This window comes from Oryx dammah, unplaced genomic scaffold (assembly GCF_014754425.2).
Source record: "Oryx dammah isolate SB20612 unplaced genomic scaffold, SCBI_Odam_1.1 HiC_scaffold_3, whole genome shotgun sequence".
Taxonomy (NCBI): domain Eukaryota; kingdom Metazoa; phylum Chordata; class Mammalia; order Artiodactyla; family Bovidae; genus Oryx; species Oryx dammah.
This window is the reverse complement of record NW_024070187.1, coordinates 41,812,272-41,836,691: the sequence shown is the minus strand read 5'-3', so window position 1 is coordinate 41,836,691 and position 24,420 is coordinate 41,812,272.

The following is a 24,420-nucleotide window of genomic DNA, read 5'->3' as shown; positions in this document are numbered from 1 at the left end:
TTGCTAAGAGTAGGACTCAACTGAGCGACTTCACTTTCACTTTTCACTTTCATGCATTGGAGAAGGAAATGGCAACCCACTCCAGTGTTCCTGCCTGGAGAATCCCAGGGATGTAGGAGCCTGGTGGGCTGCCATCTCTGGGGTCACAGAGTCGGACACGACTGAAGTGACTTAGCAGCAGCAGCAGCAGACAAGCTAAGAGTATTATGTCTGGAATGTTCAAAGCTTTGTCTCTGCCACGGAGATAATAGAAAATAAAGAAAAGATATTGTTCAAAAATTGTTGAGAATTTTCCAGAACTATTTAAAGATATCAACATTCAGGACTAGGAGCTACAATAAATCCCAAGGGGAAAAAGTAAAAAAGAAATAGATACCTCAATCATAATAATAATCCTGAAGAACACAAAAGATGAAAAAAGAACATCTTAAAACATAAATTATCTACCAAGAAATGGATATTAGACCAATTTATGATTTATCAACAACAACAATGAAAGCCAGATAGTATTGGAATAATATCTTCAATGTTATGAGAAAAAAAATTGAACTATTGTTCAAGAAAGAAGGTAATGACATTCTCAGACAAATAATATATGAGAAGCTCAACTTAGTTTCTCCTTGGAGTAAAATCTATGGCATATAGTTTAAAGAGAAGAATAACAATCACAGATTGAGTATCTGAGACACAAAGATTTTAAAAAGATGGGAAATGTGGGTGAATTTAAATCAACACTGACCATCCAGAAAAGTATGAGTGTGTGTGAAGTCGCTCAGTCGTGTCCAACTCTTTGCGACCCCGTGGACTGTAGCCCGCCAGGCTCCTTTGTCCATGGGATTCTCCAGGCAAGAATACTGGAGTGGGTTGCCATTTCCTTCTCCAAGAGATCTTCTCAACCCAGGGATCAAATCTGGGTCTCCTGCATTGCAGGCAGACACTTTATCCTCTGAGCCACCAGGGAATTAAAATACAGAATAATACAAGATTTAAATCGGAAAGAGAGGTCATTAAATTTAAAATATTTAAGGCCTTTGAATATCTTGTAGGACAATAAAGTGGTGGGGGTGGTTAAATAAATGTGTTAAAAGTTTGGGTAACAAAACAAAAAAATACGTTGAGCACATAGTATCCAAACATACAAAAGGAAAAAAAATAAAACAAGGGAAAGAAAATAATATTTAGCCAAATAAGTATGTCACAGAAGAAGATATATCAATATAGAATCAATATAGAATATAGAATCATATTATTTTACTTACATATAGATAAAAATAAAACAATATATTTTCAGGGGTACATATAAAATCACAGAGGAAATTCAGAGAGTAATTTAGAGAAAATTCAAAGGTTGACTACTGTTTAGAGAGTGCAAGGGGAAGAAGAGTACTAGAGGGATGCTGTCAGGGAGGGGCACATACATTTTGGTTTTTTAAACTAGAGGATGTGTACCCAGGAATTTATCTTATTATCCTTTTTCAAAAGAGTCATAAGTGTTTTCAAATATTCTTCTACATGTATATTTCATCAAAAATTAAATATACGTTAGAAAATGTGGACTACTGACTCTCAGTATTCAAAGTGCCATGAGCTTTTAGTCAGTATGAGTTGTCAGCACATATGTTTTAGAGAAGGAATGGAGAGTGCCAATTAAAGCAATAAATCAATCCAGAAAAGCTCTAATCCAGCAATGTGATTAAGTAGAGATCAGATAAGAATGATTCCACTCTGGGTAAATACAACTGTTTGGATGTGCGCTCCCAGGGGAGAAGAGAAGAGGAGAGAAAACCCAGCAGAATTTATTGCTCCTGGTTTGATTTCTTGGAAGTTGTTCTGGATCTTGGATGTGGACTTAACTGACTGTGATGCTTGCTTTGGTAAGACTCTATATGTGTTAACTGCATTTTAATGGGCTATATCTTTCTATACTGCATATTTTTCCTCCATGAAAAGCACAGCAATAGGTTACTGTTCAACAACAACAAAAAGATAACACCTAATAAGCTTTGGATTTCTTATAAAGTTGCTTAAATAATGCCTGCTCAGCTTCCTGAAGAAACTGGGATGAAATAATAAAACACATTTTAATAAAATATGCAAGGAGGTTGAACATTAAAACTGTCATTATCAGTATTACCATTATCAGCAGAGAAGTTGTATACCTAATTCTCCATACATTATACCAAAAAATTAAAGCATTATATCTAACACAATGTCAAAGACAACGTTAATGCAAAAATTAACTACAGGAAAGCACAAAAGCGAAAGAACAGAATTGTAAATGAACAGATTAAAAGAGATGGTAGCATTAAGACGTCTCAGCTTCTAGAATTAAGACATAAAGTTTTCTAATGTAGCACTCTGAAAAAAATTATTCCTGGAAGTTCTACCTATAGTCATTTACATTTTCATAAATGGTATGTAAAATGACTAGTTGTTAAAATGTAATATTGATTTTAGATTGATAAAGAATCAACAACCAAGAAATGCCTGAAAACGTATTCATTCAAACTGTCATCATTGGCCAGAGACTGTTAGAAAAACAAAGCCAAAGTTAAAAATACAAAGCCAAAACAATCAGGATTCCTGCCTAAGGGGATGAATGAAGTGAACAGGTCAAGAGATTCCATGCTCACATGGTGAGTCTCTGGCTCCTGGTTCTCCATCTCTTAGTAGGTGCTTATTGAAATATTATATGAATGATGGCTATGTAGTACGTTGGGTCAAAGTGCTTTTGGAATACCAAAGAGTAGGTGAGGTTGGAGCTGAGTCTTTAAGAAAGGACAGGGCATTTCTAAGAAGAGAAATATTCAGATGGAAGAGCACAATAAAAAGAAAGATTGCTTTTTCCATTCAAAATGTAAGTAATGCGGGGGTAAATGGACATGTAAGCCCTGAAAGATTGAGAGGAAGCCTGGAACAGAAGTATGAAGGTACAGATGAGACAGGGAGGTAGAGTGAGCCATATGAAAAAATGACATTTAATAAAGCTTGTACTTTCTGCTACAAAAAAGGAGACTTTAGAGGCTTTTCTGCAGGGGAGTGTACATGCAGCCTTGTCCCTATAAAGAGACCTCCTAATGCAGAACAGAGGATGGGTTAGGAGAGGAATGCCATGTCCTAGGCCCTGTGTTAGTGACCACATGAAGATAAAGAAGATGCTGTCATTGCCTACCAGGTGGTGGATGCCTAGTGAACAAGGGAAGTAAAATCAGGGGACAAGAAAATTGTTATTCAAAGGCTAAGAGCTATGATGAATTTATCCACAGTTGTACTTTGGAATATCCAAGACTACCTGTCTTATGGTGAAGTCAAGGAAGGCTTCCAGGAGGAAGTGTCAGCTGAGCTGAGGCTAGAAAATCAGGAAATAAAGGCACATAAGCTGTACTTTAACTCACTTCTCAGCGTGCCATAAGGTTAAGACACCATAACTAATTCTTATCCCATCGTGTGTATTTTGGGGAACATGGCAGGGTATAAATATAAAAGAAATTAATGTAATAAATCAATAAAATAATAAGGGCACTATTTAATCTTATTAGGCACAAAGAATGTTTCATTGATTAATCATGCGCAGAGAGTGTTTTTCAAGAGTTAGGCACTAAAAAAGCTTCAGGAGAATTTTCAGAAGTACCAGAACTGTGACCAATGGGATTCTCACAATGGGAAAAACTAGATCACATTTAGAATGTGACCTTAGAAGAGGTCACACTTCACCAAGTCCCTTTGAATACTGAGGTTCCATTTCTGCCACCATGAAGTTTATAACCTAACTGATAAAGCAGATTTTTTTCATACCAGAAAAAATAAAGGTCTAAAACAAAGCTTACAAAAATGTAGGAAGAAGTGGTATGGGACAAACTGAAGCTTTCATGGGGATTCTAAGAGATGAACTGAGAAATTCCAGACAGGGAGTATTCTAAACACAATGCCTGGGAATAAACAAAAACGTGGCTTTCTCTTTTTCTTTTCTTCCTTCCTTCCTTCCTTTTCTTTTTTCTTTCCTTCCCCATTTTCTTTCCTCCCACCCTTTATTCCCCCCTCACTCTTTTTTCCTTTCTTTCATTCCTTCTTCCAACAGATATTTATCTATCTAATCTAGAATTATTTTAAAAATCAAATTTTAAACATTTCCAGTATTTCTTTACTGTAAATTGCTTACAGTTCAGTGAAAGGACATCAAAAAAAGCGAAGATAGCTTGCCCTCCTTCCCCTCCTAAATCTAATTCCATCTTCCAAAGTCAGGAATAAGGGGCTGATAGGGAATACATCCCCAAAGAGGTGATGCCCAAACTAAATCACAAAGAGCCCAGAAGGTACCCAAGGCAGAAAAATAGTTCACACCAAGCAAAAGACCGAGCGTGGCATATTCAAGGAAATACAAAGATTTCAATATAGCCAAAGCTTGGGATGTGCTGGAGAGTGGTGAGGGGCGGGATTTGAGGAGCCATGCAATGATGACTCACAGGACAGGACACTGACCTGGCTGGTGGTGAGGAACAGTAGGAAATGAAGATGAATAGGGCAAATAAGGTCCTGCCAGCTAGAGGAGAGCAGATGGACTTCACATAAAAATGCTTCCTAATCGTCCTGCAGCACTGTGTTGGTTAAGCAATTTTGCACACTTGAAAGCAATCTGGGTCCATTTAGACCTTCCAACTATAGTTTGTGTTACCTGTAATTATTATTAATTAAGGCAGAGACTGGTGTATATGAAAGGAGTGTGGAAATCTGCAGGGTTCATTTTTGTATTTGTCAACTTTTATTTGAAAACAGCAGGTGAAATTCTGATTTGAGCAACGTTTAGCCTCAAACTATCATGCAGATTGTTTTGGTATCTATGTAATTGCAAAAGACTGCTTTGGTCGAAGCTCCCGAACACTTTTTATTGCTAATTTTGGCAATAAACCTGTTAATTAGTTAATTGTAAAACATTAGTGAATCAAGCAAAAAGAATCCATCTGTTTATAAATTTCAAAGATCTCTTCTGGGCATAACATTTAAAAAGAAGAGCTGGCTTGCACTGTATTGCCTACCAACTACAGACCCTGTCTTTGAAATATTTGTACAGTCTCCTCTTAGGGCTAAGAGGGGCTATTTTAATGGAACCAATTGCTGTATTGGAAGGTAATTCTGTAAGTACATGGTGCTGCATACCATTTTCTTCAGGAAAACTGGAAAATCCGGTGAGATATATATGACTTTTTCCTCTATATCCCAAGCTGCATGTAGAAATAATTAGCCAGACAGGAAAAAAAGCAGAAGGGCATTTCAAACAGAGACACACAGTTATAAAAGCGGGGTGGTGGGGAGGACTGCAAAAATCCCTAAACAAAGAAAATCTTTTGTGTATTCTATGAGAAAGACCAGAGAGAAGGCTAGTGAAAATTCAGGGACCAGACTATAAAAATATTTCCTATTGTTCAGGGCTCTGATTTGCTCATGAAGTCTTCACTTAAATATTCATCAAAGTTGATGAAGTATAATATGATGAAGTATACAGAGACAAACTAACGAAGTCAATTATGGCAGGGACAAAATGGAGATGGCAGTGCAGGTGTATAATGGAAGCTTAAACTAACCCTGTGTGTTGTTCTTAGCCACTCAGTTGGGTCCAACTCTATGCAACCTCATGACCTGTAGCCTACCAGGCTCCTTTGTCCATGGGGATTCACCAGATAAGAATACTGGAGTGGGTTGCCATGCCCTCCTCCAGGGGATCTTCCCAACCCAGGGACAGAACCCAGGTCTCCCACACTGCAGGAGGATTCTTTACTGTCTAAAGGGCTTCCCAGGTGGCTCAGTGGTAAAGAATCTCCTGCCAAATGCAGGAGACACAGGAGACCTGGGTTCGATCCCTGGGTAGGCAAGATCCCCTGGAGTAGGAAATGGCAACTCACTCCCGTATTCTTGCCTGGAAAATTCCAGACACAGAGAAGCCTGGTGAGACACAGTTCATGGGGTCTCAACTGAGGACACATCCACAGGAACTTAACAGCTCTTCTCAAAACCAGCAGAGGATGCCAGCCACTCGCCAAATGCCAAGTATGTCCATGCCATCTCAGTGGGCTTCCTTGTTCCCCTGACTCAGAGTCCTTGATCCATAGGGAAGAAGACCCCTAGGCAGCCAATAAACTGAAAAAAAAAGACTTCTGCATTTACCCCATAAAAATCCCCCAGTCTGTGATCAACTTGGAAGACATTGCTCCTTTCATCTTAAGTTTTCTGACTTGCTGATGGGAAGTTTTGCAACAAACTCATCATTTTGCTTTGTTTCAGTCAATGTGCCGAGTGTAGAAAGAGCACTGAGTTGGGAGCCACGAAACTTGGCCTCCAGTCTAATCTTGAGAATTATGTGGCCTTTAATAATACATACAATTTCCTTTAGCTTCCTCAACTATATTTCCTCCCAGCTTTCTCAACTATAAAAACAGAGTTGGATCAGGTATAATTTTAGATTACTTCCAGTTAAAACATTATGAAATTTGATTTCCCAGGCTAATTTGAGGGGCATCCATTTGCTTCCAGCCCAGCAACAGAGGCCAATGCTATTATAACCTGACAGCTGGAGAGACAGGCAAAGAATAAAAGTTTCCCTAAATGCTCCTGATCCTCCTTTTCTTATTTTTTGGTAAATAAATGAGAAAACTTTATTTTCCAGAGCAAATCTTGAGTTGCAAATGCCATTTTTTTTCCTTCATGGGGAAGTAAAAAAATTAGCATTTAAAATATGCCAGCATGTAACATTCCGTTTGTTTCCCTAATGTCTGATTTAAGGATAAAGATCTTTTTTTCAACACTGAAAGCAAAACCTCCTAATTTATCTGGCTTAGAGGATCATTTACATATCCAATGGAACATTTATTTTATCTGACCAGAATTGAAGATGATACAATATTCTTGGCTGAGATTAAAAATATATAAGGATGGAATATTGATGGCAATACGCAGGATAGAGAAGAACAGCCCAGATGATGCACTGTGGATGATAAGAATGAAATGGGTGCTAAAGTGGAATGATAACCTCAAAAGATATAGATTAATGACAGTAGTTTCTAAGGTTGAAATGGGAGAGGCAAGGATAAAGAGGAATAAATTTAAGCATATCGACAAAGGATAGAGAAATTTAAAGGATAATGTTAATTGAATTATGTGTTGTAACCAGATAATACTCTATTATACAAAGATGAAAGCCACAGTCGTATCAAACCATCTAGTAGAAAAGACGTCAACTGAATCTGCAAGACTTATTTTTAAAGTGGCAGTTTCTAATATGAATCCAAATTTCTGGAGTCCAAGTTTCCTTTAAGCATCTTAATTTATAATGGTGATAAACATAGTTTGATTGTTCAGGAACATAAATGGCAGGTGTATGGCAACATCAGGATAACTGAATGCACTGTTACTTTTCCACCAGAATTCACTGATTTATTTCATATACATTTATTGAGTTTTTCTATGTCCATAATCCCAGATGGCTCAAAAGGTTTTATTCAATCTTCATCCATTCAACAAACCTTTCTGAAGTAGCTTCTGTGTGAAAAGCACTGGGCTAACGTTCAGAGCTTAGAAGAAACTAATGTTTTTTGAGGACAAGAGCTATGCTATTTTTACCTTTCCATGCCTAACAAGAGGACCAGGCCTGATATAAGGAGTTGATAAATGTTTAAATGACCTAATCCTCTTAGGAAGACAGATATACATAAAACTATAAGCTAAAAAAAACCCAAATAATATCTTAACAATGTATATAATCATGAACTAAAAAAGCTGGAGGAAGATATGAAAGCAACCTAAGTGTACATCAACAGATGAATGGATAAAGAAGATGTGGTTCAAATATAGATAGACAGATATCAATACAGATACACACACACACACACACACACACAATGGAACACTACTAAACTATAAAAAAGAATGAAATTTTGTCACTTGCAGCAACATGGACGGACTTGGAAAACATTATGCTAAGTGAAATAAGTCAAATAAATAAGACAGATAAAGACTAATATTGTATAATATCACTTACATGCAAAGTCTAAGACATACAAGACTACCAAATATAGTGAATATAATAAAACTGGTGAATGTAACTAGTGAATATAACAGAAAAGAAGCAGATTCACAGATACAGAACAAACGAGTGGTTACCAGTGGGGAGAAGGAGGAGAGGAGGAGCAATGTGGGAGTAGGAGATTAAGAAGTACAAACTATCAGGTACAAATTAAGCTATAAGACTATATAATACAATGTTTATTTATAATAGCCTATGTTTTATAATAACTATATATGTAGTAAAACCTGTAAAAATTGTGAATCACCATATAGTATACCTGTAATATATACAATATTGTACATCAACTATACTTCAATAAAAAATAAAGATAAATGAAAATTTAAAAATAAAATTAAAAAGTTGGAAGAGATAGTATAAGTCATTTAATCTTATGTTTCCTAGGTTTGTTCTATGGAATAAAAGTAACAAATATTATTAAAATTAAAGGGGATAGGAGATTCTTGAGTCAAATAATTTCAAAGGGAACAGAAAAACACAACTTTCTTTACTTCCCAGAGACTTGGATGTGCTAAAATTTTGATTTCTCTCAAAATTTCAAAGACTACATATCATTTCCAACTTTATTCATTCAGGGGCTCTTTTATTGTTAAACTAATGTTCTGACTTTGGTAAGGGCTGAACTGATCCATTTTCCTTGCTTTCCCTTCCAATCCCAACCTCTCTTAACCTAGTGAGAGACAACGGTTTAATTCTGTCTAAAGAATTCAGTGAGTAAGTGATTCATCCAATTTTTTGAGCAAATCCATTCTATCATTCAGTTCAGTTCAGTTCAGTCACTCAGTCATGCCCGATTCTTTGCAACCCTATGGACTGCAGCACGCCAGGCTGTCCTGTCCATCATTGGATAGCTTTAATCATTAGAAATCTTGAGTTTTGAGCCGAAATCTACCTCAAAGTCTACTAGAGTACCTCCTAGCAAACAATAGTCAGAAGGAATAATCTGCCTCATGGTCTACGTTTGTATGACCCTCAAGCTAAGAAAAATTTTATATTTTTAAAGAGTAAAAAGAAGATGAATATACAGTGCTGATCATATTTAGCCAATGTGACCTAAACTATTTGCAACCTGAATTTTTACAAAAGCGTCTACAGACCTGTATTCTAAAAAAAAGTCTCCAGAATTTTTTATCACGTGCTCTGTGGTAAGTAGTCTCTAAGGCAGTTCCCCCAAATCTCTACCTCCTTGTATGTAAATCCTTATATAGCAACCCACTCCAGTGTTCTTACCTGGGAAATTCCATGGACAGAGGAGCCCGGCAGGCTACAGTCCATGGGGTTGCAAAGAGTCAGATACAACTGAAGGAAAGCAAGCAAATAACCTGCTCCTGTTGAGTGGCTAGATTCAGCAACTCATTTCTGTTTGACTTGACTCTTATCATATTCGATTCTACTGAACAGTGGTAAAGAACCCACCTGCTAGTGCAGGAGATACAGGAGACATGGGTTCGATCCCTGGGTGGGTGAGAACCCCTGCAGGAGGGCATGGCAACCCACTCCAGTTGTCTCACGTGAAGAATCACATGAACAGAGGAGCCTGGCGGCTCACAGTCGAAAGAGTCACAAAGAGTCAAACATGACTGAGTAGTTAGCTAAGCACAGAACACTGACTAGAACCTGGAATCTCACTAAACAGAATATGGAAAAAATGATGGAATGCCTCAGATTAAGTTGTAAAAGAGTCTGGCTTCTGACTTGGATACTTTCTCTACCTCTCTCATTCATCTTCTCTAAGGAAAATCAGTTGCCATATTGTGAGCTACCCTATAAAAAGGCAAGGAAAGGAGAAAGGCCTCCAGCCAACAGCCAGTGAAGGACTTAAGCCTTCAAACAGTCTGACAGGGACTGAATTTTACCAATAAAATAGGTGAGTGAACCTAAAACAGAATCTCTTCTAGTTCAGCCTAAAATGTGACCACAGCCCTAGTCAACAGCTTTATTTCAAATTTATAAGAGACCTTGAGCTACAGGCAGCCAGCTAAATTCACCCAGATTCCTGACCCATAAAAACTGTGAGATTGTAAATGCTTGTTGTTTTAAGATGTTATGTTATGGAATAATTGTTATACACCAATATAAATAACTAACATACACTCCCATTAATGTTTCAGAGCATGCGATCACAATATATGTATATCTATTTATGAACTATAAACTTGTCCTACTACAAATTTTTTCCCTACTGCAAAATTTTACTTTAATACTAGCAAAGCTTACTTTTTTAAAATTTTTAGATAAAAATATACAAGAAAGTCTTAACTCATTATGAGTATGGACCCTATTGTATTGATCTATCCATCCTTTGATATGCTCACTTTTTATATCGACTGTGGAGAACACTGTTAAAAGTAAAGTATAATACCATAATAACACAAACACTCCTCAAAATTATAAACTAGAAATTTATTTGTCTGATCATTACATCCTTTCGGGAGAATCAGATCATTCTCTCCAAAATACTTTATTTGTTCAGAAATGTCAGCTCTTCATTCATGTTAATCAATGGACAGCTGGGCGCAGAAGTCACCTTGGAAACCTGTACTTCAGTTTGTAGGAAATTTTCAGACATCTAAAAGAGTTTGTTCCTGTCTTAAGGGTTGCTTGGCCACTGAAGAGGAATGTTAACAGCTGTGGGAGAAGCAATTAGTGTCCATTCTATCCTGATTGACAATTCTGTAAAATGCCTGGTAGCATTTTCTATGGTTTTACAAAATGGCGACCTTCTGTTTCAGAGTGCTTGGGTAGATTGAGTTCTCAGTACAGTTATCATCATGTGGATGCCCCATGTAGCTTCCAATTAGGAAATCACAACTAATTTTACTCTCCAACCAGACTGAAATGTAAAAGAGACAGATAAGACCTTCATAGTGAGGTGTGAACAGAGATTTCAGGAAAGAAGAATTCATGAATATCAACTTTTAGGAGCGTTCAATTAAAAATGCAAAGGCAGAGCTCTCTGAAAAACGGGAAGGCTCCGATGAAAGGAGAGAGATTAGTGAGAACCCTGCGCCGAATGCACTGTTTTCATACAATGTCCTAATCAAGAGACGAGAGGCAGTTGTGAAGCAGTGAGCTGGGAACAATGCCTTTCCCAGGGAAGTAGGCACTATGAAACAAGGGCTGCGGTAGTACGATACTGACTCGTATGCATGAAAAAGAATAATTACTTTCAGACATTGTGTTTGACATCTGGTGAGCTTCCTTGGTCCAAAACAAAAAACCCTAGAAACGGGAAAGTAGTGGGTTATTTTTCCCTTGGCTTCCAAACTTCCTATTTTTCTCACTGCACATTTCATATTACCCCAATTATCTAAGTTGGTGCATTAATACAGAAATACTATGATCTTCCATTTTCCCTAATTAAGACTATTAGGAAGACATTTTATGCTCTTATTTTTTTAATGAAATTCAATTTAAAGTCACTGTATCAGATCTTATTAGCTGCTACATTATAACATATAATATTTCATTGGGGGCAAAATGCCTAAATCAAAAATTAGATCCAAACTTCAAGAATACAAACTATGGTAGTAACATAGTCATGGTCTTTTGCATATATTTCATCCTGTATAAAAAAAAAAAAAAACTTCCCTGTGTCAAATTTTAATCAAGCATGTCCCTAGGAAAAACTATGACATGGGAGACTGTGAAGACATTTTATCATTCCATCTTTTTAATAATAGGTTGTCCAAATTAAAAGTCCCATTATTTTAAGGAGGGTGTGACAGGTGAAGAAAGGTTGACTCACACTAAGTAGGTCACTTTAATTAAATAAATTTATTGAAAGTATATTTAAGTATATACTTAAGAAAGTATATTTAAGTGTTAACTGCATTGTGAACATGAAACTGACCACAGTGGGATGGGGTAACACATTGGAGAAAGACGTGACCAGCATACAGTAGCTGTTCATACAGTATTTTTAAACTAGCTCTGTAAAGTCCTTATTCTTTTACCTAAAGAAACATACAATCTAATTGGGATTAACAAACATTCTCTCAACTAATGTTCATAATATTTCTAAGGAAGGAAATATTTTTCAGCTAATTTTGTAAATGGGGGAACTGAGGTTCTGAAAAGTTAATTTGCCCAGCCAAGCTCAGAGAACTAGAAAGTGTGAAGCAAAGAATTCAGCCCTGTCTGTCTGGCTCTGGAAGCCAGGCTATTGACTAGGATTTGCCTCTTGCAGCTGCTCATGTTTCACTCTTCTGAGAGCTAAGGAATGCCCTCAATGATCTCCTGCTAGTCTTGGCCTCTTTTTAGTAGGCTTTCTTCCCTTATCTATGATTCTCCCTTAGAAGCATTATAGAAGGACAGTTCAGCCTCATAAGGGAAATCTTCCAATAGTAATTATTAAAACACAAGTAAACCCATACCCCCCAAAACTTTAGGGAAAATGATATTTTCAAGTAAAAGCTTCAGGGCTGCCTGGCAAGCCATTTTGTATGTGCCCAGAGCTCAGAACAACCACCACCAGGACAATTGATACTCAGGGATGTTTTCTTTGTCATTGCTGGACAGGAAGGACCTTTCTCAATGATTTTCTGTCACCACTTGAAAGTAATAAGCTCTATGAACAGTTTAACGGCCAAATAAAGGATTTCTGGATACCCCACAGTAGGGATTCTCAATTTTGCTGTGCTCTCAGTATATCTCATAGGTATGCTTCGAGGACACATCGACGTTCAAATTTTCACCAGGGCTCAGCATAGTCTATTTCTCTTAGAACAGCTCACACTGATGGAGCTCAGATGAGACTAAAGATAAAGCATCTTAGGAAGTGAACAATCAATACAATACACGTCCTCAGTTTTAAGCTTATGGGGACAGAAAGGTTTTTTTGTTTAAAGTCTAAATTTTTAAAGCCTTAATAAATTTGAATAATAAGAACTGTAGAGTGGGGAAATACCAGAAAATAAAAATGATGAGTGGGATTCCTTAACAGGAATGGGTTGCTTCATAGGAAGATATCTCGTTTCCTGTTTCTCTTTTGTTTACAGAATTAAATACTTAAACTATAGTATTTTTTCCTGAGACTCTATTACTCTTGAAGGAGGTACAGCCACTCTTGACCAAAAGACTTCATCCATCCAGCCAGAATTGGAACTGAGAAAACCGGCAGCTCTGATTCCCCCTCCAAAAATGACAGATTGCCAAAAACCACAGAAACGGGAACTTCCAGAAACACCACAGAATTGCTGTCACCCAATTTTTCTGCAACATCTGATTTGTAGCCTATCAATAGACTGCACTGCATTCTTCCTATGATTCCCATACAATTTTCCATCAGACATTGTAAGGACCATGTAATATGTTCCTACTTCCGGTTTATTGTAAAGCCACCCCAGGAATTAGTCTTTATGTCAACAAATTTTCTATTATGCCTCCAGAAGACCTCAAAGCCACGAGGAGCAGAATGTTGAAAGTTTATCCATGCAACGCCAGTGATGTGTCCGTTACACGTACCTTCCCTTTACCTTTTTCCTTACCATTTGCAGATAAAGAAAATGATTTTTACTTTTTGAAGTCAAGTCGTTCAACCATTCAGTTTTGTCAGAGCAACAAATCTTTGTCCTAGCCCTGCAAATCCTTTCTCAAGGGTCTTCAATTCCTTCTTAGTCTGCCCAGAACTGTGCTTTTATCCAATTCATAGGCAGTCAGTAAGAGTGATTACTTCTCTCCACCCCTTACCCACTGCAGGCGCACTGTAAACATAAACCCTTTCAAGGGCTTGATGCCATTGTAGTTTGAAATGTGCATGTCTTGGATTTCATCAAGAAAAATGAAGGGAGGTTAGGCCCCCCGTCACATGCTCCATAGCACTCTGTGCTTCTCCTTTACCGTCCTCATCACACTTCTAATTACTTGTTCAATGTCACTATCTAATTACTTGTTCCCCACATGTTCTCAATTAAGACTTTTAGAGGCCCTAAGCTCTGACAGGATAATGGTGTCTCTTCCAACACCATATGGATTTTGAAATTAAGAAGAAAATCAAAACTTTTAAATAAGTTTAAGATGTCCAGCAGGATTTTATTTCCCATGATGACTGCTCCAACACTTTGCTCCAAGTATCATATACCAAGCTCAGTTTTTAAATAGGAGGGGGAGGGCACATCTCTGGTGGGTGCCTAAGCAGGTAGGTCTTTCTTTGGGGAATCCAGCACCATTTCCACACAAATTGTACACTTCATGAGGACCAAAGCTGTATGTGTCTTGATTGAAATGTAGTCATACCATGCCTGAGCTAAAATAGGTTCTTAATGCACGTCTCATGAAAGGATAAGAGAAGGACTAAGTAAACAGGCAGGTGAGTGAATAAGTGAATAGATGGAGAGTTAGGAAGAGAATGAGATAGGGGGGGAAAGTGAAAGGGAGAAAAGGAGGGAAGGAAAAGGGGGAGGTCGGGAGGAGGAAGAGAATGAAAGGAGACAGAAGGGCAGGAGAAAGTAAAACCAGTTGGTTACTATCTTAATTTTGCAATAATTTAAGAAAAAGATGTACCAGGACCAGATACTGTAGTCCATTGCGAGAGCTCAAAGAATTATCTGTTTTGTTATAGGTTAATTCCAGAATAAATGTTGCCTTCATCCTTTTATAGAAATATGAACTGTGTATTTACTTACACAACATAATTTTCAAATATGTGACAGTCTGTTGATCACATTGTCTTTGTCATAGAATTAGAGAAATGTAGCATAAACTTTAAATCTGCAGCTGTCGTCCAATCAGTGAGGAGGGCCTGCCATGCAGACAGCCCTGTGATACATGGAGTTAGCTATTCAACTGCTGTAGTCCTTTGGACTTTCAATTTCTGTCACCCTGGAAAAGGAACAGCATTTATGCTGACAGCTTTTTCTTTTTCCCAATTCACCTCTTCCTAATGAAGCTATTCCAAACAGAGGTGTGCATTTAAATAAATTTTACAAGCCATATCAAAACAGAAATATTAACAATATTCCTTGCCAAAAAAAAAAAATCCTATGCAAAATTACAGGGAACTTACAGACACAAAACATTTAGCCAAAATAGGGCTTTTAGATGACGTAAATCTTATAAGGTGTCAACACACAGCAATAATATTCAGAGATTTCTGTTCTTCCTTTTTCTTGATAAGAATAAAAGTATGCTTTGGCATAGCATTCAAATTTGTCAAATAAGCACCCAAGAATGGATGTATTGTCCAATCTAAAGTCTAGTAGAGAAGGCCCATATGTTGTTTTAAAAAGCTCCTGTATCTTTAGGTACCCAACTCCGAAAGTGACAAGGATATTATTATCCACTAGAGTTATAAAGCCTTTTATAGAGATATTTCCCCCCCTTAGCCCAGTTATTTTAATTTGTGCACAGATTTTAGCACAGGCAATTTCCCCCTGCAAGGGCCTTTCACTAATAGAATTATACTATCTTAGCACAAAATGGCCTTTGGTTCTTAGTCCACTGGGCTCAAAAGATTATTTCCTTGTGGTGGAGAGTTTTCCACACCACCCAGGAGCCCACCATTATCGGCACTGAACACCCCAATCCTCTACATCCTTCAAGAGGCTACACAGCTGGGCCCAGCATGAAAATGACAAGCATTAGGAAACTCCAAGAGTTTATTTTCCTCTAGCTGGGCATCTTGGCTTCTGGACTCCCGTCAATGCCATCACAATGCATGCCTTTCAATAAAAAGTGATCCTAACAGGATTAAATGTAATTTAGAGTCAATAAGGAGAAGTTTGCCATCGGGCGGAATTATAATAGACAGTGTGATCAGAAGGAAGAGAATCTGGAAGGTGTTCAGAGTCCATTCTACTGTAAAATGAAACACAGAAAAGAGAAGAAAAAAATTATTCTCAGTCAAACACTTTCACTATTTCCCTCTTGCACACGAATCAATTCGCAGTCTATTAAAGTGCTAAGAGCCATATATTGTCATTTATGGGGAGGGAAAAAGAGAGAGAGAGTGGAAAACAAGTGTGGTTTCTACACCTGTCTTCTCAGTGGCTACGCAAATAAAATGTTTTCGGTTCTGCCTGACATGTGAACTGAACCCACAAAAGGGTCATGGAGCCCAACAAAGAATCATACTTGAAGCAGTGAAAGTGTTAATTGCTCAGTTGTGTCTGACTCTTTGTAACCCCATGGATTGTAGCCCACAAGGCTCTTCCATCTATGGAATTCTCCAGGTCAGACTATTGGAGTGGATAGCTGTTCCCTTCTCTAGGACCCAAGGACCGAACCCAGGTTTCCCATATTGCAGGTGGGTTCTTTACCAGCTAAGCCACCTGGGGAGCACTTCAGTTCAGTTCAGTCACTCATTTGTGTCCCACTCTTTGTGACCCAATGAACTGCAGCACATCAGGCCTCTCTGTCCATCACCAGCCCCCAGAGTCCACCCAAACCCATGTCCATCGAGTCAATGATGCCATCCAACCATCTCATCCTCTGTCGTCCCCTTCTCCTCCTGCCCTCAATCTTTCCCAGCATTGGGGTCTTTTCCCTGGAGTCAGCTTTTCACACCAGGTGGCCAAACTGTTGGAGTTTCAGCTTCAACATCAGTCCTTCCAATGAACACCCAGGACTGATCTCCCTTAGGATGGACTGGTTGGATCTCCTTGCAATCCAAGGGACTCTCAAGAGTCTTCCCCAACACCACAGTTCAAAAGCATAAATTCTTTGACCCTCAGCTTTCTTTATAGTCCAACTCTCACATCCATACATGACGACTGGAAAAACCATAGCCTTGACTAGATGGACCTTTGTTGGCAAAGTCATGTCTCTGCTTTTTAATATGCTTTCTAGGTTGGTCATAATTTTCCTTCCAAGGAGTAAGCGTCTTTTAATTTCATTGCTGCAGTCACCACCTGCAATGATTCTGGGAAGCAGGATGGCTCAGCAGGCAGCAGCTTTAGAAAAGCAAGTCACTCTCTGGAAGGCAGCCCTCCATCCCCTGGGCAGGGTGGATGTGGAAAAGTAATGGATGAATGGAGCACTGGATTGGAACTCTAGTCCAGAAAAGAATAACCCTCCATGGCCAAAAGGACGAGCTGCTGCTTTCTTAGATCTGCCAATGGATGCCCTTCACCAAATCACTGCTTTAGTACCAATGAAAGGGATAAGGAAGCAAAGTGAGCATGTAGCAAGAGGTGACTACCTGAAATTATTTCCCTAATTTTAGAGTCTTTGCACTAATATTAATAGAAAAAACAGTAATAGCTACACTTTAAAGGACACTGTAATGATCACTAAGTGGACAGTGTTCTAAGTTATGTTAACTGTACCATCTCATCTAAATTTTCACTATGAGGATTTCCCTGGCAGCCCAGTGGTTAAGACAGCGCTTGCAATATGAGGGATACAAGTTCAATCCAAGGTCAGGAAATTAAAATCCCACATACCATGCAGGGTGGCAAAATAAATAAATAAATTCTCACTATAGTCCTATGAGGTAGGACTTTTTTGTGTTGGTTTTATGGTGGGTTTTTTGTGCTTGGGATCTTGGTTCCTCTACCAGAGATAGAAACAGTGCCCCCTGCGGTAGACTCTTGGAATCCTAACCACTGGACTGCCAGGGAATTCCCAATAGGTAGTTTCATTTTAATTCTTAAATACAGATGAGGGAAAGGAAAACCAGAGGTCAAATATTTAATACACAGTTATAAGTTGCTTAATTATGCCAGATATCACACTACATACTAGAAATATTAAGACCTCAAAGTTGATTGCCATCAAGAAGGGCAAACAAAAAACATTACTGTGACAGAGATAATAAATCGGTCCCAATCTGCCCATCTTCTATCGTAAGGAGAACTGGCCTAGACCCTGCCTCCTACCCCCAGCAAAATTTATACTTTCCACTTTCATATTTTTAATGTATTATGTTTATATTACATTATTTTCCCTTGCCTCTGGGATCATATCTGACCACCCTACCTAGCCGAGAACTCTCTCCCCTCTTTGGTGGTGGTGGTGTTCAGTTGCTCATTCATATCCAACTCTTTGTGACCCCATGGACTGCAGCATGCCAGGCTTCCCTGCCCTTCACTATCTCCCAGAGTTTGTTCAAACTCATGTCCATTGAGTTGATGATGCCATCCAATCATCTCATTCTCTGTCACCCCCTTCTCCTCCTGCCCTCAATCATGCCTAGCATCAGGGTCTTTTCAAATGAGTCAGCTCTTTGCATCAGGTGGCTAAAGTATTGGAGCTTCAGCTTAAGCATCAGCCCTTCCAATGTATACTCAGGGTTGATTTTCTCCCCCTCTTAGCATCTGGAAAATTCACTCAGCATCATTTGTCATCATTTCATGTCTCTCTTCTAGTTCCCAAACCAGACCATGAGATGCCTGAGTCTTGCATCTCTACAATGCATTGCACACTTTAGTTTGATAAATATGTACTGATTAGGCTGCTGGAAACCACTTCTAATTACTATAAAAGTAATGGCAACTTTCAGTTGCCAGTCCAATGTGTAAGGAGCTTGTAAGTCATTGCTCCGGTCCTAAGGACAAGAAGAAAGCCAAACAAACTGAAAATGAACAATTCTTCATAGATCTGTCAGAGAATTGAGGTCACAGGAGAAAAATGCTGTCACAAAAATTGGAGAGACAGTGAATCACAAGTTTCCAGAGCAAAAACCTTTGCAGGCACCAGAGGAAGTAAACATAATGCCTCACACTCATCATGTCCAACATCTCAGAACATGTGACATCTATCCGTTTGTTTAACCTCCACAGCAGCCTTAGGAGGAGTCCATTTTACAGATAGGGAAACTGAGGCTCAGGGACACTCAGTAAAGTACTTCATGTCACATATCAGATAGTGAAAGTGATAGTCATTCAGTCGTGTCCAACTCTTTGCAACAATATGGACTGTAACCCACCAGGCTCCTTTGTCTGTAGAATTTTTCAGACAGGAATACTAGAGTGGGTTATCATCCCCTTCTTTAGGGGATCATCCCTACGTAGAGATCAAACCCAGGTATCCCATGTCAGAGATAGGATTTAAATGCAGGTGAATTGGTTCTTAAGATTGATTACACTCTATTGACCTGGTGTTTCTATGTGTGCTCAATCTCTAAGTCATGTTTGACTTTTTGTGACCCCATGGACAGTAGCCCACCAGGCTCCTCTGTCCACGGAATTTTCTAGGCAAGAATACTGGAGCAGGTTGCAATTTCCTACTCTAGGGTATCTTCCCAATCTAGGGATCAAACTCACATCTCTTGCATTGGCAGGTGAGCTCTTTACCACTGAGCCACCCGAAAAGCCTATACTGGCCTGGTATCAGGGACCAATACCACCACTCAGGCAAGGTCACATAAACCAGTTATGGGTCAGGTGTTACTTAGAGACCTTGGGAAATCCTGGAAAACTAGGCTCCATTTACTCTCCACAGGAGACATTAACTCTCATAATTGGGAATCTAACCCAGAGCTTCTACCATCTCCCCATCTCACCTACTCAGTTCAGTTCAGTTCAATTGCTCAGTCGTGTCCTACTCTTTGCGATCCCATGAACTGCAGCACGCCACGCTTCCCTGTCTATCACCAACTACTGGACAAACTCTTGTCCATCGTGTCAATGATGTCATCCAGCTATCTCATCCTCTATCATCCCCTTCTCCTTCTGCCTTCAATCTTTCCCAGCATCAGGTTCTTTTCCAATGAATCGGTTCTTCGCATCAGGTGGCCAAAGTATTGGAGTTTCAGCTTCAGCATCAGTCCTTCCCATGAATATTCAGGACTAATTTCCTTTAGGACTGACTGGTTGGATCTCCTTGCAGTCCTTCTCCAACACCACAGTTCAAAAGCATCAATTCTTTGGCGCTCAGCTTTTTTTATAGTTCCAACTCTCGCATCCATACATGACTACTGGAAAAACCATAGCTTTGACTAGATGGACCTTTTTTGGTAAACTAATGTCTCTGTTTTTTAATATGCTCTCTAGGTTGGCCATAGCTTTTCTTCCAAGGAGCAAGTGTCTTTTAATTTCATGGCTGCAGTCACCATCTGCAGTGATTTTGAAGCCCCCCCAAATAAAGGCTGTCACTATTTCCACTGTTTCCCCATCTATTTGCCATGAAATGATGGGACTGGATGCCATGATCTTACTTTTTTGAATGTTAAGCTTTAAGCCAACTTTTTCACTCTCCTTTCACTTCCATCAAGAGGCTCTTTAGTTCCTCTTAGCTTTCTGCCATAATGGTGGTGTCATCTGCATATCTGAGGTTATTGATATTTCTCCTGGAAATCTTGATTCCAGCTTGTGCTTCCTCCAGCCCAGCATTTTGCATGATTTACGCTGCATGTAAGTTAAATAAGCAGGGTGACAATATACAGCCTTGACATACTCCTTTCCCAATTTGGAATCAGTCTGCTGTTGCATGTCCAGTATTAACTGTTGCTTCTTGACCTGCATACAGATTTCTCAGGAGGCAGGTCAGGTGGTCTGGTATTCTCATCTCCTTCAGAATTTTCCACAGTTTGTAGTATCAACAGTCAAAGGCTTGGGCATAGTCAATAAAGCAAAAGTAGATGTTTTTCTAGAACTCTCTTGCTTTTTCAATGAGCCAGTGGATGTTGGCAATTTGATCTCTGGTTCCTCTGCCTTAAATCCAGCTTGAACATCTGGAAATTCATGGTTCACATATTGTTAAAGTCTGGCTTGGAAAATTTTGAGCATTACTTTGCTAGCATGTGAGATGAGTGCAATTATGCAGTAGTTTATGCCAAAGAATGTTCAAACTACTGCACAATTGCACTCATCTCACATGCTAGCAAAGCAATGCTCTCACCTACTGCCACCATCTATAAGGTTTCTTCTCCCTTCCTGCTGCCACAACCCATAACTATAAGGCCACCATGAGTGCCTCTACATCAAAATGTCTTCTAATTTCATTCTTTGTGGCTCATCCTTCTTTGTGCTCTGTACTGTATCCCTCCCAGGACAACTAGAGCCTAAAATATCATGATCAGTGATGAGTATGTGTTCTCCAGGTAGGGAACACTGCTAGTAATTAAACAGTATCAATTCCATCAGCTTTGATTTATTCTGCTCTCTCAATAATGAAGCTCAATCTTCTGCTTTCTTTCTGCCTAGCACTGAGCAATAGAGTTGGTGTTTAAGGATTACCATATAAATCTACTTTTTGGTCAGCCAGTGCTGGGGAATTTTTTCAATATATTGCAAACGTATTCATTATTCTCTCATTCACAAAAATAATTAAAACCAACAGGCCGAACACAAATTCCCAGACCACAAAAGCCTGACTGGCACTCCGCTGCCAAATACCAAGGTTGCAAGTGTCTTAGTTTATGGGTTTCTTAATGAGAACTTGTACTGCTCATTCAATAAAGGACTTAAGTGGACATTTCCTAGTGTTCACAGGAGTTTTAAAACAAGCCCCATATAACAAAATGAAAAGGGAATCCTATTACTTTCCGCATGTTTTTAGGAACTCAGAAATTAATTACCCTAAAACTATCCAAAAAAACTCTAAAAGTGATCCCCAGGATGCTAATAATGTGTTCACAATCTCTTAAAAAAAAAAAAAATCAAAGGAGGGTAAAGAGAAATACAAGTGAATCCAATCCATCATTGTGATATTCAAGTTTCTCCTTAGATAAAACAGACATAAAACATGTGCTTTACAAGCCTCAGATGACCTTCAAGACATCTGAAGTCCAGTATCTATGGATTTGTAAGTATAATTAACAACTCCTGTTTTTCCGTCTAAAGAATCCAAGTTCTGTTTCTCTGACAGGCAAAAGCCAATCAATATTGTTCCCAAATGCTAATACAAGCAATTTTAAAATAACATTAATTAAAATACTACCAAGGCTATTAGGGTTTGTGCTGGGGGATTTTTTTCCCCTCTCTTTAACCTATTGTAATTTTTACTTACAGGGCTAATGAGGGAAGCACTTTGGTTGATCCATCTCTGGGACAAAGAGCTGGCCTTTCAAATACAGCAGAGGCCACCACACTGTGAGGCCACCACACTGCCAGGCTACACGGCCACTGCAGCTAGACTGTTTGTTTCACCTGGCAGACCAAAAGTGACAGATCATTTTATCACAGTGCGAGTAACAATTTTCTGGTTTGGGTAAGGAAAATACAATGCTCATCTGTATTGTTGTAAAATTTATAAATATGTCCTATAGGATAAGTAATATTCAAAGCAATGTCCTAATTGAAAGGAAAGCTCAGTTATCTTACAAGATAATATAAGGAAGGCACATGAATTGTAAATAAGATACATGGTAAAAATGAAAAAGACAGGCTGGATAGGAAAGGAATAAAATAAGATTTGGAAACCTGCTGTCTAAATGAACACAAATTGTGAGATTATGTCTCATTGAAGAATAAAAATAACAAACCAGTGGCAAGATGTAATAGAATTTCCTATGTACACCATTTTAATCTTAATATAATTTTCCCTAGGGCACCCACATTTATTGAACTACTACGACCATTTCTTTCTCACTCTGACCAAAGTTACTGAGAGAATGTACTTTGATATAAATAATTTCCTGATTATGAACATGAAAACAGTCCAGAAATTGACCACAGTGTTTTGTTGTTATTAACTTTTATTTTGAAGAGTTGGACACGACTGAGCAACTTCACTTTCACTTTTCACTTTCATGCATTGGAGAAGGAAATGGCAACCCACTCCAGTGTTCTTGCCTGGAGAATCCCAGGGACAGCGGCGCCTGGTGGACTGCCATCTATGGGGTCACACAGAGTCGGACACGACTGAAGCGACTTCGCAGCAGCAGCAGCATAGCCACTTAACAATGCTGTGGTAGTTTCAGATGAACAGCAAAGGGACTCAGCCATACATATACATGTATCCATTCTCCCCCAAACCCCCACTTGCATCCAGGCTACCACATAACGTAGAGCAGAGTTCCATACAGTAGTAGGTCCTTGTTGGTTATACATTTTAAATACAGCAGTGATCACAGTGTTTTTTAAGAATGACAGGATGTCTGCCCAGGCCTCAAGCCTTAGGAGAATCACAAAATATCTGCCATTACCTCAAGGAAGCAGAAGGAGAGCACAGAAAACCAACTTTCCCATTTCCTGCTGCATAAAGTAACTCCACACGTTTGTTTCTTTTTTACTTTTTTTTTTTAAATATGCAGAGACCACTTCTACGACACCCTGATCTAGCCTGATGGCCACCTGATGCGAAGAACTGACTCATTTGAAAAGACCCTGATGCTGGGAAAGATTGAAGGCTGGAGGAGAACGGGACGACAGAGGATGAGATGGTTGGATGGCATGATCGGCTCAATGGACATGAGTATGAGTAAACTCCGGGAATTGGTGATGGACAGGGGCGCCTGGCATGCTGCAGTCTGTGGGGTCACAAAGAGTTGGACACAACTGAGCAACTGAACTGAACTGATCTAGACTGTGCTGGACAGAAACAGAGCTGATGCCAGGGAAGAGCCAGGGCCAGTAAACATTGATGTGGCTTAAAGAAGATGACCATTGGTGTGGCCTCAGTTTCTCAGTCTGCAAAATGGGATGATAATACTTATCTCACCACTTCAAGCCTGATACATGAATGTTTAGTAAGTATTACTTGAACATGGATGTGAAGGCACAAACTGTACATATGTAAAAGATTCACGGGAGCAAAGCCATGAAGTCCAGAGGGGGCTCTACATCTCCTTCAGGCTTTACTGAGAAAGCTCAATAAAATGTCCAAGTCCAACCAACCTCACATACATCTTAGACAATTCAAACACCAAGGTAACAAACTATACCCTCCTTTGCTTATGCTCATGTTAGTCAGTTAACTCATATTTATTTCCTGGTTGTCATCAGTGTTCTGAGGGATCCTCAGTTTTTAAAAATACCCCATAGTAGAGACTATACCCTGCTCATTCTTTTGTTTTTATGTTTTTTAATAAATTTATTTATTTTAATTGGAGGTTAATTACTTTACAATATTATACTGGTTTTGCCATACATCAACACGAAAATGCCACAGGTACACACGTGCCATTCTTTTGTTTTTAATGTGGTGTCACTATTATGCCAAAGCCTTTGACTGTGTAGATCACAACAAACTGAAAAAATCTTCAAGAGATAGGAATACCAGACCACCTTACCTGCCTCCTGAGAAATCTGTATGCAGGTCAAGAAGCAACAGTTAGAACTGGACATGGAACAACAAACTGGTTCTAAACTGGAAAAGGAGTACTTCAAGGCTGTATATTGTCACCCTGCTTATTTAACTTATATTCAGAGTACATCGTGCAAAATACCAGGCTGGATGAAGCACAAGTTGGAATCAAGATTTCTGGGAGAAATATCAATAACCTCATATGCAGATGACACCAC